At 50.8% G+C, this 15813-nt stretch overlaps 1 pseudogene; it reads left to right on the forward strand.

Annotated features, from left to right (window-relative positions):
• The window catches only part of LOC139704195 (protein-tyrosine kinase 2-beta-like), a 44115-nt pseudogene that overhangs the window by 17325 nt on the left and 10977 nt on the right, over positions 1-15813 (forward strand).

Genomic DNA, 15813 nt, shown 5'->3' on the forward strand with positions numbered 1-15813 from the left:
TGAAGTTTTGACTATTGTCACTAACAGAGTCAGATATGGTTCTGAAAATCATACCATGAAGTCGACTCTTCCAGGGATGTGACTCTTGCTTGAAAATCATGGGTAACAGTCCCTTGTCCTGTTAGCATCACAGATTATACACTTTGCCTATGGATAATGACATCACCAGGAAAAGAGTATGCATTGTTTCTTGGTGTAAAAAAGAAGTATGGTGGGTGCAGCAGACATGAGATTAGGGACATGAATCCTCTGTGGACTCAGATCAGATCCTATCCGGAGAATTGGGTGTAATGATGTACAGCACAAGTCAGAAGCTGGGCTTCCTGGGCATGCATCCTGGGGCTTGCATTGACTCTGTTATTCTGGGCAATTTGTCTGATCTCCCTGGGCCTTGGTTCCTTCATCTGTAAAATGGGAATGATGGAACAACTTCACAGGGTTGTTAGGAGGAATTAGTGAGTTACTATATTTCAAGTACTTACAACCGTGACAGGGACTAAAGTGTTCTGTAACTGTGTATTTACTTGGCTGACATTTTTCTCTCAACCCTTATTTTATTTACTTATTTGTCTATAATAGACTTTTGTTCAGAGAAGTTTTAGATTTGCAGCAAAACTGAGCAGATGGCACAGAGTTCTCATGTGCCTCCTCTCCCATACCCACACAGCACTCCATCATCGCCACTCTGCGAGTGTGGAGCAATTGCTCTGATTGATGCGTCATTATCACCCAAACGCCACAGTGCACATGAAGGTTCGCTCCTGGAGGTGCACATTCTCGGGGTTTGGACAAATGCTTGCATCCACCACTATGATATCATACAGGCTAGTTTCACCGCCCCCAAAATGTTGCATGTCCCCCCTCTTCATCCCTCCCTCCCACTTACTCCCCACAAAACTGGGCTTTATATTGTCACCTTGTTTTGCCTTTTGCAGAATATCATATAGTTGGAGTGCAGCCTAACTGATGTTTTATTGATCTAGTGGAGATGCTTTACAAATGCCAACTATATTATTTAATCTAAATCTCCTGCTCTAAGTTAAAATGTGAAACTCATGGCCTATATGCTAGAAATAAGTTTAAGGAACCAAATGATTTGTCCCCCTGTGGCATCTTAAACACTCAGTTTTCCCCAGGTAGGAAGACCCCTTGTCTTACTGTGCCTGGAGTTCAGTGGCCTCCATTCACTGGGTAGCTCCATCCCGGGGTCTCCCAGCATGCTTATTTTCTTGTGAGTGACAGCTACTTACGTTGCTTGACAATATATTCAAAGACACCATTTATTAAAAGTTGTTCAGGACATAATATTTTATTTTTCATGCTCCTATTGGAGGTTTTTTCTAGAATTTCATGCTTTCGATGTTCTTGACCCTGTGATATGAAAATATTTTCCTAGATTTCTTTTTCTAGCTTTATAATGGTTTTATTGCATATATTTATCTATATTTATATTTATCTATATTTAGAAAATAAATACTCTAGATAATAGTTTAAGGTGAGGATCCAACCTTCCTATTTTCTAAACAGGGTGAGCGGTCTGAGCTCATTGCTTTGGGGTCATAATTTACTTGCTTCTCTCTGCTTATAGTATTAGTAGCACAAAACTGGTCCCAGATGTCTATAGGACACCTGGCTTAAAGGATTACTGAGTTATTTTTTTTTCTTCTTGGTACTAGGGATTTAACCTAAGGGTGCTTTATCACTGAGCTACATTCTCAGCCCTTTTTATTTTTAATTTTGGATTTCACTAAGTTGCTGAGGCTGGCCTCTAATTTGAGGCTCTCCTGTCTCAGCCTCCCAAATCACTGGGATTGCAAGCATCAGTTACTTTAATGTAAGCTTGGACAGTGTCTGCAACAGTCAGTGAAATGACTAGACACAGCAATCCTGACAGGGAAGGGAAGCTGGCATATGAAGGGACATTGGCTATTTGGTCTCAGCTGAAACCACCATTGCTACAAATAAATATGACAGTCATGCATCAGTTACTAATGGAGATACATTCTGAGAAATGCATCATTAGGTAACCTCATTGTCACATTAACACAATAGAGTCAATTTACGCAAACAAAGACAGCTATGACTCTAGGTGATGCAATCTTATGAGACCGCCATGATATCTGTGGTCCATTGTTGACCAAAAGGTCATTATGTGGCATTCATAAAAATATATGAATGCATATATTTTTAGGAGAAATGGGACTTGAAGAAGATGTGTCATATATTAATAGATGCCACCTCTGGTGGTAGGATTATGGATTATTTATATTTTCTTTTACAAATTCAAAAATTTTAACATGTTCATTTAATAATTGTTTAGGTGAACACACAAACATATGCACAAGTTTCAGAGATAGCAAATAGGCAAAAAAGAAAGTGCCCTGGAACCCAGGACCCGAAGGTGCAGGTGGTGTCCCCCACCTCCTGGGCTTGGCTGCCATCTTCTTCCTCAGCCTCAGAGCCCACAGCCCAGAAGCTGGGTCTCCCAGAGCACGAGGATGGTGCCTTTCTGGGAACAAAGTCTGTGGGATTTCCTTGTGCTCGCTGTTTTCTGAAGATCCAATTTTACCCCCCTGCCACCTTGCTCCCTCCCCGTGAATCCCACCTCTGGCAGGGGAAGGGCCTCCAGGCCAATGCCTGGGCATGAGTGCCCTTTATTTTATTTTATTTTATTTTAAGCCCTGATGGCCTTCTTCTCCATCTCCGTGACTCCTTTCTCTTCAGGCGGTTCTTCAAGGACATGCCCCACAACGCCCTTGACAAGAAGTCCAACTTCGAGCTCCTGGAGTAAGTGCGGGGCTGCCTCCTGACCTGCTTCCATTTCTTCCCTCCAGAGCCTCCTTTCCCACTCAGCCCTGGACCAGAGTGGGGTAGTCAGGGCCTTTCTCCTTGTCCCCAAGCCCTGGTACCTCCTGGTACCTCCTGAGCTGGAGGGAAGGAGAGTCAAAAGCTGCTTCTGTTTCCCTGTTTTCAGAAAGGAAGTGGGACTTGACCTGTTTTTCCCAAAGCAAATGCAGAATTTAAAGGTGAGAAAATCAAAGGGTGAGGGGCCCAGAAAACCCTTCTTTATGCAGATCCCCTGGGCTAGAAATACAAGGATTGGGCTGGGGATCCTCAAAGAAGCTGGGGCATCTGTGCTGTCTTGAGCCAGGACATAGGACAGCCAAATGCCCCCAGTGGGCCACGTCTGTGGCAGAGAATCAGGACAGGCTGTGCTTGGCTCCAGCCTCCCAAGAGGCAGCCTGAGCCCTGGGAGGCCAACTTCCCTGCCTCCCACTCAGGGTTAGGGTGGGTCCCGCCTGAGACCACTGAGTGTGGTTTGAGGAACAGGTCAGTGTTGCTGTCATGGCAGGAGCCCTGGGGGCATCTTCCAGCATGGGCATCCTCTCAGTGAGACCTAGTGGAAGGACAGGTGCCAGGAGGGGCAGGGCCTGGCTCAGCACTGCCAACCTCTCCCCAGCCCAAGCAGTTCTGGAAGATGATCTAGCAGACCTTCCAGCAGTACGCCTCGCTCCGGGAGGAGGAGTGTGTCATGAAGTTCTTCAACACCCTGTTGGGCTTTGCTAACATCGATCAGGAGACCTATCACTGTGAACTTGTTGTAATGACCACCCTCCTTATTCTCTCTGGGCCTGGGTTCTAGGTCTGCAGGCTAGGGGGCCAGGGAGCTATTCGGGGCCAGGAACAGTGTTCAGACAGCAGGGCCTTGCTGTTACCTGCCTATGGCGGAACTCATGTTAATCCATGTGCCGAGCAGGGAGCTGAATGTTGGCCTCCAGCTGTGAGAGGTGGGCAGGTGGGCAGTTATCCAGAGGGGTGAGCTGTAGAGACAGTGGTCCCTGTCTAGCTTAATGAGACTTTCTTAGAGTTTCAACACACCAGGTGGCAGAACAGAGGTAACAGTCCCCTCTCTCCTCTATTCCAGCAAGGGTGGAACATTACAGTGGACCTGGTCATTGGCCCCAAAGGCATCCGCCAGCTGACAAGTCAAGATGCAAAGGAAGAGAGCAATGAGGCCGCGCCAGCCCCTGGCTCAGGGTCTTAGATTTCTGACTCCTTCTCTCTCTGCCCAATAATTCTTCTTCCCCCATTCCTGAGAGCAGAGAGCCATGCCCTTGGCGTGAGCTCTGTGGACAGTGTTTGGGGATGGCAGCTTGGGCAGATGGCTCCTTATTGCAGACATAGTTGCAGAGAGAGAGAAAAGGACATGCTTGACGTTCTCCTGGTACAGAGAGAAGAGTAGCTCTGTAAGTGGCAAAGGGAGGCAGTTCTGGGTCCAGTTCTGACTCTACCGCCACCTTGATGTATGACCTTGGGCAAGTCCTGCCTTTCTCCACACCCCATTTTCTCTTCTGAAAGGTGAGGGGCTTGGACTCGATGATCCTTCCAGACTTTCTCCCTTTATCTGCAGAGAGACTCCCAGTCGCTCCTCCCTCCCCCTCCTGACCCATCTGTATTGCCTGATCCCAGCAATGGGATGCTCTTAAGGCCCCCTTCTTCTCCACAGCCCACCTGCCTGGCTGAGTTCAAGCAGATCAGGTCCATCAGGTGCCTCCCGCTGTAGGAGGGCCAGGCTGTCCTGCAGCTGGGCATTGAAGGCACACCCCAGGTAAGCCTCTCTGGACACCTGGAGGCTCTTCAGGGGTATCACTATGGGTTTGGATGCCCTTGGGTTGACATGACTGTGGCAAGCAGGAAGCTAGGGCTTCAGTGGCTTTGAGGATCTTGTTAAGAAAACTGCACCCATGCCCTAACAAGGTGCTGGGATGATGGTTCATATTTTTATTTTAATGTCAGGAAAGAAGTAGGGTCTAATATTGACCAAGTGAAAAATGACTTATAGGTCAAGATCCCAGGGATGGGGGGATTTCATGGTGGAAGAATCAGAGACCTCCAACTGCAAAGCATCTATCTCTGCTCTTCCCAGTCTGTCCCTGCTCCACTCTTTTTTCCATTTCTCAGTTTCTGCTTTACATAGGGAGCACCCCACCTGGTACGAGGCATCCTGCTTTCTCACTGGTCTTCCCAGAGCTCAAGGTGGTCAGTAGGAGGGAGCACAAGCACGCCCCCTAGTGGCAACAGAGAAGGCCAGCAGAGCCGGGAGGAAGTGTGGGTTGGAGTTGGGGGTCCTGCAGCAGGATTGGGGATGGGGGTCCTGCAGCCTCTCAAGCAGTATTAGGGGGTACAGTGTAGCCAAAGCTTGAGGTCTCACCTTTGGCTGGCTTTTTCTCTGCAGTCTTTGTCCATCAAAACCTCATCTCTGGCAGAGGCTGAGAACATGGCTGATGTCATAGATGGTTATTGCCGGCTTCAGGGGGAACATAAAGGCTCTCTCATCATCCCAAGAGAGGTAAGTTTCTCTAAAAGGCACAGTGGACAACTGCATGCTGAGCCAAGCCTGCAGGGCGATGTGGAGGCATGGGGGTGTGGAGCCATTGGCCCTTGAGCAAATGCATTCTTCAGGGGTGTGAGGAGGTGCTCAAGCAGCCTTGCAGGTGCTTCCTGTGGGGCCATCCTGGGTTGCCAGCTATAGGCCCTGGTCCTGGACAGCCACCCTGGTCCTGCTAGTCAGAGCTTCATAGAGGCCAACTTCTGGAAGAGCTGAATTTGTAGTACTAGGGAGATCAGAGCCATTGCTAGGACACGGGTGGACATTCCTCGTTTTGGGACCAGGGTCAGCAAATAAGTCTGAGATGGATCACGGGGTGCTGGCAGGAAGAAGCCTACAAGGAGGATTCTGATTCTGGCCCAAGGCGTACATAGCTTCCACCCTGATGCTGAGAGGGGACAGAAGGTGGGGAGAGGTCTCCTTGTGGAGCAGTGACAGGCCCTCCATCCATCCCAGACTTTGTGTCCCTGGCTCCAATCTTCCCTCCCCTCTTCTCTCTCCAGATGGTGAGAAGCAGAACAGCCTGCCCCAGATCCCCACCCTGTGAGTACAGTGCGGATTTGAAGGGCCCTGAGCTCAGCCAGTGTGTGCTGGGAGGAGGATGAACAAGCAGGGTGCCCCCACCCCCTCATTTTTGAGAGAATTCTAGACCCTGGTCTTTCCCACAGTGTGTTGTCCTCCCTGCTGCCCCCTGGTGACATCCTGGGAGGATTGCTGCTGAGCCCCATCCCAGGCCCAGGCCATGCCCCAGCTTGTTGCAGCCAGGTGGGCTGCTTCTGCTACCGGGCGGTGGGTGAGGGGGACCAAAGCTCTGGGGGAGCTTTGCAAGCTCTGTGTTCATCTGCCTCCTGCCCTCTCACCTCCTGCAGAAACCTGGAGGCAAGGCGGTCCCACCTCTCAGAAAGCTGCAGCATAGGTAAGCCTGCCCACCCTGCCCGCGGCCTGTGCCCACCCTGCCACAGCCTGTGCCCACCTCCCCATGTTTGGTCCTTCTGCCTGCTCTTCTGACCATTCCCTCCAAGTTACAGAAAATAACCTTTCCTATCCCTTCTCAGTGCTGCTGGCTTTAAAATATCACCAGTTTTAATAGCAAGCATATATTGAGTAGTACACACACTGAGTTTGTCGTAATGAGAGGTGGCCCCAAACAAAATCCACAGACCACATGACTACAGACAGACATTGATTTCTCACAGTTCTAGAGGCTGGCAAGTCCAGTTTCGAGACACAAGCACCCAGTTTATAATGGTGTTAAATGGGTAATAGGTATGTTTGAAGGAGATGGGTTTGCCCTAGATAACAGAGACTTGAGCCAAGACACCCCAGGCTCAGTGGCTGTCCCAAAGCCTGGGACAGGAGCCACGGACTTGCCCAGCTTCCCCCTTCAGCACCCTGACCTCTGGCTGCGCTGGGCTCCAGGTGGGAGCCACACCCCGGTTCCTTGCCTGATGAGGCAACTCACTCGTGTGCTGGGAATCCTCCTGTCATTCCAGAGTCAGACATCTATGCAGATATTCCCAACGAGACCTTGAGATGCCCGGGAGGTAGGTCCTGGACCCCGCCAAAGCGACCAGTTAGGGGTCTGGGAACTGAAATGATGAGGACCCCTGGGACACCACTGTGGAGCTTCCTGCCCTCCCTTCCTGCTGCCCCAAGTGTGCTCAGGCAGCAGCCAACCCAGGCTCCTGTGGGTTGAAAATTGAGGTCCTCCCCTGATGGACTGTGTACTTTTGTGTGTCTGTGGGATATGGGGGTTCTAAGAACATGGACCTGGGACCCAGGAAACAGGGTGATGGTTCCTCCATAGATCTGAGGCAGTGGAACATTCTAGATCCCCTTTCCCAATCCAGCCTGTGCATTTTGGCTGAGTTGTTATGGGGTTCTGGGGCACCAGGGTATGCCAGCTAGTCTGTGTGCCCAGAGGCTGTGTTCTCCATCTGTGCAGGTCCACAGTACAGCATTGCCCACGAGGATGTGGTTCTCAACCGTATTCTAGGAGAAGGCTTCTTTGGGGAGGTCTATGAAGGGGTCTATACAAATCACGTGAGTCCTAGACTTCCCGACTCTTTGTCCCCCTGTGTAGAAGAATACACGGAGGGCAGGAGGGTGGACCCAGCCAAGTGGGAGTTCATCTGGGGCACCTCTAGGTGGACAGGCTTCACCTTTGTGGCCATGCTCAGCAAGCCTGGGGAGGGCAGCGCTGGGGTGTGGGCAGGGAAGGAAGGAAGCACAGTTTGAAGCCAACTGTAGAGAGAACAGGGCCAGCCAGCCCGCATTTGATGAAGGCCTGGGGTCACCTGCTAACCAGGGCAGATCATGCGGCCCCTCATCTCAGCATCCTGGTCTGCACAGCTGGGCTTGAGCTCTTTGATCTCCAAACCCCATTCTGGTTCTAACTCAGCCTGGTCCAGAAGAAAGGGGAAGAAGAGGAAGGGAAGGGGAAAGGGGAGAGAAATGGAAGAAAGGAAGGGGTGGTGTGTCCTGCAGAGGCCAGGTCGCCTGGCCCCTCAGCAGTCGGCAAAGACTGTGGGAATGCCCTGCTGAGGCCAGGGCGGGAACGGTTTCCTTTGAGCACTAGGCTGGACCAAGCTTCCCTAAACCCTCTTGTTGCAGAAAGGGGAGAAAATCAATGTGGCTGTCAAGACCTGCAAGAAGGACTGCACCCTGGACAATAAGGAGAAGTTCATGAGCGAGGCAGGTAGGCACGCCTGGGCGGGGCCCAGATTCCCTGGCCTTCTAAGTTAGAGGAAAGGGGAGGCTTCTCCTCCTGCTTCCCCCCATTCTCCTGTGTGACCTCCTGCTCCCACTTCAGTGATCATGAAGAATCTCAACCACCCCCACATCATGAAGCTGATTGGCATCTTCGAAGAGGAGCCCACCTGGATCATCATGGAACTGTATTCCTATGGGGAGGTGAGCTGGAGGAAGCAGGCCAGGCACCCTGAAGATAGCTGGGACACCAAGGGAGCAAAGGACACTTCTCCCAGTTTCCTGCCTTCCATACTCAGCAGAAGCAGAGGCCCTGTTGATAGAGGAAGTTGCCAGAACATCTTGCTGACTTGGGGTTTGACCCTAGAGGAAGGGGAGTGTCAGTGGCTGCCAGAAGCTCTGGCTCCATGCTGGGGTCCTGACGGCACCTCCCTTCCCACAGCTGGGCCACTATCTAGAGCAAAATAAGAACTCCCTGAAGGTGCCCACCCTCGTCCTGTAAGTGCTACAGATATGCAAAGCCATGGCCTACCTGGAGAGCATCAGCTGTGTGCACAGGTGTATACACGGAGACAGCAGGAAAGCCAAGCCCATCCCTGTCCCCAGAGGAAACTGAGGAGCAGGGCCAGAGTCCCACAGGGAGGAGCTGGAGTCCCTGCTGGGCCTGTGCTCAGCAGCTTAGAGTGCTTGAGCACCTCTACAAAGTGTTTTCTCACTAAAAAGCCAAAACAGTTGTGTGGGCCTCAGAGAACTGTCACTAGAAGTAGCTCCAGAGCAACTCCAAAGCTCAGCGTGTGACTGTAACTGAGACCTTCTGCCCCTCCCCTGTAATGCCAGGAAACCTACTCCCACCCTCTCAGAGCTCCACCTCCTCCAGCCTGCCCACTTAGCTGCTAGGGGTCCAGGAATAGGATCTGAGCTAATAGAGCACCTGGAGATCCTGAGGTTGAGGCCCAGCACCACCCTCATTCCCCAGCTCCTGGGGCTGTGGAGCTGTCCCTTCCCCACCTGGTCTTGTTCCCATTCCCTGAGAGGAGGCTACTGCCATGGGAACATAGCCCCAGGAGATGACCTGGGCACTTACCAGGTGCTTCCCCACCACTGATGTGGCCTGTGTGGCCTTGTGCCTGACCCTATGCAAAGCCACACAGGAAGTGTCCATTCATTCAGTGAGTATTATGGAGCTCCTCCTGGGTGCCAGGCACTGTCCTAGGTTCTGGGACAAAGTTGTGACCAAAACAGACAAACCTTGGCCTTGTGAAGTTCATGTCCTAGCATGAGCGTCGGGTACACCCTGTCAGTGGCGGTAGGCTAAGAGAGTGGAAAGATGGGGTGGGCCCCTTGGGATACTTAAGCCTGCATGCTTTCAAGTCAGCTTTTTAACAATAGAAGCAGACTTTTGGGAGCATAGCTGCCTGTGAGAAGCCAACAGGCCCACTGGTTTGGGGTGGGGAGCCATGCCAGGACCAAGGCCATCGGTACCAGTAGCTCCTCTAGGAGGCTGGAGCTCAGCTCACAGGAAGCTACCTGTATTCAACCTCTTCCTGCATTCACCTACTGGGAACCTTCCTTCAGCTCTCCCACCTGCCCCAGGGTCCTAGGCAGTGCCTCACCCTGGTCTCCACATCCTTCTCTAGGGATATCGCCGTCCAGAACATCCTGGTGGCCTCCCCAGAGTGTGTGATGCTGGGGGCCTTGGCCTTTCTCAATACATTGAGGATGACAAGTATTACAAGGGTGAGGGAACTTCTGGCCCCTGCTTTGTCCCTGAAACCAAAATCTCAGAAGGAGCCTACAACTGGGGAGCCCAGACCATGGGCTTCTGGACAGTAGGCTGTTTTTCTGGAAAATTCTAGATCTTTCTTCCCTTAATAATGCCTGTAAACCTCTTTGCCCACCCCAAGCCTCTGTGACTCATCTCCCCATCAAATGGATGTCCCCCAAATCCATTATCTTCCCCGCTTCACGACAGCCAGTGACATCTGGATGTTTGGTACGAGGCAATTCAGGAGAATGTGGAAATGGGCTCAAATTTTCTGTGTGGGTGGACCAAGAAGAGGATGATCCCTGAACCCAAATACCCCATTTCACTGTGGCCACTGAGAAGTCCCAGAGGTGGGGAGGTCGTGGTAGGGTCAGGGGTGACATGAGCCAAGGACTGGCCTAGAAAATCTGGGTTCATCCTCCTGTAAAAGGCTCTGATAAGCATGGACCCCACCAACCAGCTCCAAGGACAAATATGGGGATGCCTTGGAGGGGAGATTCAAGCACAAAACTCAGGTGTTTCATGTAAGGAGAAGCAGGGAGTGGAGAGTGCCTAGCTGGGTGTGAATGGGCAAACACCAAACACAGCACTTCAGGTTACCTGCCAGTTCTCCCACAGCTGACTATAAACCTCATCATTGTTACCCCCTTTTTCCAAATAAGGAAACTGAGGCTCAGACCAGTAAGGAGCTTACCCATGATCATACAGGGAGCAAGGGGTGGTGCCTGTCCTACTATTGTAGCTCCTAACCTTCCCAAGAAGGATCTGGTGGTTCCAACGTGGGACACCTCCTGAACCTACAGAATCCAGCCAGCTCCATGTTGAGGGAGTCAGGGAGGGGAAGCCCTGGTTCATGTACCACAGATGTAGGTCATTGGTCCCTTGAGTGGACCACCATGGTGGGTAAGACCCCAGTGGCCATAGAGGGAGTTGCAAGATAACACAGACACTCCCTGCTGGGACCAAGTGCTAATGGCCATAGTGCCCCTGGGGTGCCCACTTCCCAGCAGGGTGCCTGACCTTCCCCCTCTGCCCTCAGCCATGTGCATGTGGGAGATCCTGAGCTTTGGGAAGCAGCCTTTCTTCTGGCTGGAAAACAAGGATGTCATCGGGGTGCTGGAGAAAGGGGACCGGCTTCCCAAGCCTGACCTCTGTCCACCTGTCCTTTACACCCTCATGACTCGCTGCTGGGACTATGACCCCAGTGATCGGCCCCACTTCATGGAGCTCGTGTGCAGCCTCAGGTGAGCATGGGCTGGGGAGCTGGCGGGGGTTGCCCCAGAGGCAAGCTGCTACCATTGGCACTGAGAGGTTTACAGCTAAGTCAGGCCTATGCAGCAGGTGGCCCCATTCCCATCTGCTGAATGGAAGAGTTCAGGTTCAAATCAGTGACTTGCCCAAGGCAGTGACAAGAGGGCCAGGACATCTACCCAGACCTCCCTTCTGATCATCACTGAGCCACATGACCACACGGAATGAACTGGTCCTTCCAGCAGAGGGATGATGAGCATCGGGCACTCGGTACAGAAGCAGCTCCATCAGGGGCTGAAAGGCTGAGGCCAGGTTCACTGTCAGATACTAGTTCAGAGACAAGGTGAGCCTGGGGAGGCCTTGCTCATCAGGGCATCTCCACCCCAGCCCTGTGCCTTGCTCATGCTATGCCTAGAAGGTATTTTCTCTATTGGAATCAAAAAATGTCTGGTGCAGCCAGACATGGTGGCACACACCTGTATCCCAGCAGCTTGGGAGACTGAGGCAGGAAGAATACAAGTTCAAAGCCAAACTCAGCGACTTATCGAGGCTCTAAGCAACTTAGTGAGACCCCATTTCAAAATAAAATATAAAAAGGGCTGGGTATGTTGCTCATTGGTTAAGCACCCCTTGGATTCAATCCCTGGTACCAAAAAAAAAAAAAAAAAAAAATGGCCCAGACACCTATGGTCTGCAGAGTTTGGCTGGAAAATACCTGTCTTCCTGAGTGGGGTTAGGAGTCTGAGGCCTTATCTTTCTCAGTGCCAAGACACTTGTTCTACGGCACTGGAAGATCACAGGTAAAGGGTGTTGTCCATTTCAGAGGTCCAGGAGTCCCCAGTTTGCTTGGTGGCATGCCTGTCATCAGTGCTCCCAAGGGTGGTCCCCTTCATTAGGCATACTTTAGTAAGGAAATCAGCCGACCTTCTCTGTACAAGACCAGATAGTGAATTTTGGGGGCTTCTGTCAAGTCTGCTCATCTCTGCCTCCACAGCTTCAAAACAGTCATAGACAGTAGTGAAGGAATGGGGGTAGCTGGGTTCAATAAGAATTTCAATAAGAAATTCAAAGAAATTTGAATTTCTCATAATTTTCATGTGTCATAAAATATCATTTTATTTTTTTCAATTATTAAAAAATGTGATAAACATTTTTAATTTGAAGCCATAGAAAAATAGATGGGAGACCACATGTGACCTATGACCATGGTTTGCTGACATCTGTTTTAGGAGATCTCTTGCTTAATTGACCTTTAACAACATTAACCTGTTGTTAATACTACTCATTGATATCATATAAACATGTTGGCAAATTTTAGTGAGGGCAAGAAAATTACCCCTACAAACTGGCTGGTTGGAGGGCCACCAAGGAGGAGGCTGGGAATGCCCAGGCAGGGGGCAGCAGGGATGACCCTGCATTTGTTTGTGCGGCAGGGTCCCCAACATAGTCTGCAAAACCTCTAGCTTAAAAAGCTTCTCTGGCTGGGTGTGGTATTGCACGCCTGTAATCCTCTCTGGCTGGGTGTGGTATTGCACACCTGTAATCCCCGTGACTTGGGAGACTGAGGCAGGAGGATTGCAGGTTCAAGCCCTGCCTCAGAAATTAGTGAGGCTCTAAGCAACTTAGCAAGACCTGTCTCAAAATAAAAATTATTTTCCTCCTTCATTGGCTCTCCTGATTAATTCATCTGCATTGTCCCTCACAAGGAAGATTGAAGAAGCCAGGGAGTTCCAGGGGAAATGTATTGAAAACTGTACTTTGAGAGAGCAGAAGTTCTGAGTGAGGAGGGTGTGGTCTTAATCCATTCTGGGATCTGGAGAACCAGGGGAGAATGATGGGGTGCCTGAGATGAGAGGTATCTCCTTCGCAGGCAATCGGCCAACCCCCGTCATGATGCAGTTTGAAGCAGGCTTCTCTGATGCAAAGGAAGGATACTCAAAGACCCAAAGGACCCCAGCTGCCTCCCTCAGGTCACGGTCCCTTCTTTAGGGGGAAGAAAGGTTTTGATTAGTGTTTCCCAATCTTGTAGGGGTAGGAAGGGCTGTTTTAAAGGTCAAATTTGGAGAATTCTTCCATGTAATCATAATTTTAGAATCCTTTGATTGACAAAATACATTGTGTTTGAAAACACAGTACCAGGCAGTATTCAAAAGTACATAACACTCATACCCATTTGAACATGTGGATTGATGAAACTTCTGCAGTAATTCCAGAGGCCTCTGGGGTCTGTGATTCCCAGGTTGAGAAGCACTGAATTGGGGCAGAAAGGTGAGGGGCACTAGAACCACTAACAGGTGAGGGTTGGGGGAGGTGAATCCACAGCCCATTTGCTCACATCAGAAACCAGATGGTGGATTGTTTTTGACAAGTCAAACCCAGGCCTTCATCATGAAGTTGACGGGGACCTGGAAATCTAAACAGGGGATTGGCACCAATAGCAGGCACAGTAAGGAAGGAAGTGTGGGGATCTGAGGATACAGCAGGCTTCTGCTGCCCGGTTGGGCTAAGTCTGGCTCTCCAGGGTCCTCCTCCCACCTTGGACCCATCCCTGTGATCCTCCCAACTTGGTGCAGGGTGCCCTCAGGATCCATACCCCAGCCTGTCTCAGAGAGGTCCCCCCAGGCCACTCTTCAGAGGAAACGTAAATGAAAATGGGATCAAGGCCCTTGTCCAGGCCTCTCCTAGTTTCAATGTAGTAGAGAGGAGTGACTCGCTTTGACCCGGTCTCTAACCCTGTCTGACCTGCTGCCTTGGCAGTGACATTTATCAGATGGAGAAGGACATTGCCATAGAACAAGAAAGGAATGCTCGATACCAACCACCTAAAATACTGGAGCCCATCGCCTCCCAGGAACCCCCCACCCAAGGTAAGCCAGCCCCTGGCCTTGTTATTAGTCCCATGAGCCACGACAGAGCCAGGGCCTGTGTGACCCACTGCCTGCTTAATGTAAGCAGGATGCTTTCCTACAATCCTCTCTCAGTTCTGCAACTCAGCTACTTATCAATCACCCCTTGTTATCTTCAGGCCCTGGCAGGTGTCTTCTGAGACAGAGACACCTTGTGGAGAAGTCATTTCTCAGAACTTTCCCTTGGGAAGCAGGGCACTTTTCTTCTGAGAGGTTCCTAGGGCTAAGTTAGCTCTCCCTGAGGATACATGGATGGAGAGTATCCTGGGCCCTCAAAATCCATTCTCTGTGCTCTCCATGACAGCCTTGGGCTCAGGAGCCAGAGCCCCGCTCTTCCACCATCAGGTGGGGGGAGGGGTCCAGAGACTATGCCTGTATTTGTCAGCTAGAGCTGCCGTAACAAAATCCTACAGAATGAGTGGCTTAAATCATGCACTTATCTCTCTTCTGGAGGCTGGAAGTCCAAGGCCAGGCTCTAGCAACTTTGGTATCTGGTGAGAGCCCCTTCCTGGCTTTCAGATAGCCACCTTCCTAATGTGTCCTCAACTAGTGGAAAGAGAGAGAAACCTCTGGTCTCTCCTCCTCTTCTTATAAGGGCACTAATCCCTTTATGGGGCCCCATCCTCATGAACTCATTGAACCCTAATCACCTCCCAAAATCTCTGCCTCCTAAACCATCACACTGGGGGACAGGACTTCAACATATGAACAGAGGGGAACACAAACATTCAGTCTACAATAATGCATAATCTGGACCAAGGTCTTTTCTCGTTGTTCTTCCTGCCAGGCATGTGCTGCCCTTTCCCTAGGGCCCAAATCAGCTTTTATCTCCATGAAGTTTCTGTGAATCCCTGAGCCCTCAGTGACCTCCTGCTCTGAATGTGGCTATCCATGGCTGGTTTGTCAGGCACTCCTACAGGGAGGCTGCACACAACAGAGGTCATTAACCCCCCAATTATCCTAGCCCAGGGGGCAGAGGCCAGCCCCTGTGCCTTCCCATCTCTCAGCATGTAATTGGTGCTCAGAAGTGGATGCAAAATTATTTTAATGATAACCTTGTCCACCACTGCTCCTTCATTGTAAATAAGGCTGAGCTACATTCAATCTGATGCTCCCCTTAGTGGGCCAATCCATTCATTAATGGGAAGATGCAACTGACACTTCTCTATATCCTCTTTTCCAGCCCAGCTGGCCCAAGTATAGATAGACCCCCCTCCACAACCAATGTGCTCGCTCCCAAGCAACAGTTCCAGGTAAATGTGTAACCAGGAGGCTTGGAATGGCCAGGCGCATCCCTTTTCAGGTGTTGCTTGAAATTCCATTCCTGTGTCATTAAGGAGTAGCAGCCATCTGCTCAGATGATGAAGATAGCTGGGTTGACTCTTCTTTGTTTCTTTGTTTGGCTTTTTGATATGAGTTTGAACTCACATCAAAAGAATAGCAACTTAGTCCTGCCAGACTGTCCTCAGCTAAGCAGACCTTCCTGCAGCCTAGTCTGTCTGTCTGCAGTGTCTGCTGCTTTGTGTACCTGCTAGTAGCTCCCTCCCCATGTCCAAGACTTCCCTGGCCTCCTACCCTGAGCACAGCCTCTGAGAAGTAATCCCAAGGAACTGGGGATGGATGATGTCTCCAGAGAATAGAGTGGATCCCCGAGGCTCCCTGCAGAGGTCCTGGCCAGGACCAGGGTAGCCAGTGAAGGGAGAAGGGTTCCATCTGAGCCTTCTCCACCTCTGTCACCACCAACCATGTCTCTCACCAAGGCTGTAGGTCCCTGACTCAGAACGCCCCTGTCC

Source organism: Marmota flaviventris, unplaced genomic scaffold, assembly GCF_047511675.1.
Source record: "Marmota flaviventris isolate mMarFla1 unplaced genomic scaffold, mMarFla1.hap1 Scaffold_44, whole genome shotgun sequence".
NCBI lineage: Eukaryota > Metazoa > Chordata > Mammalia > Rodentia > Sciuridae > Marmota > Marmota flaviventris.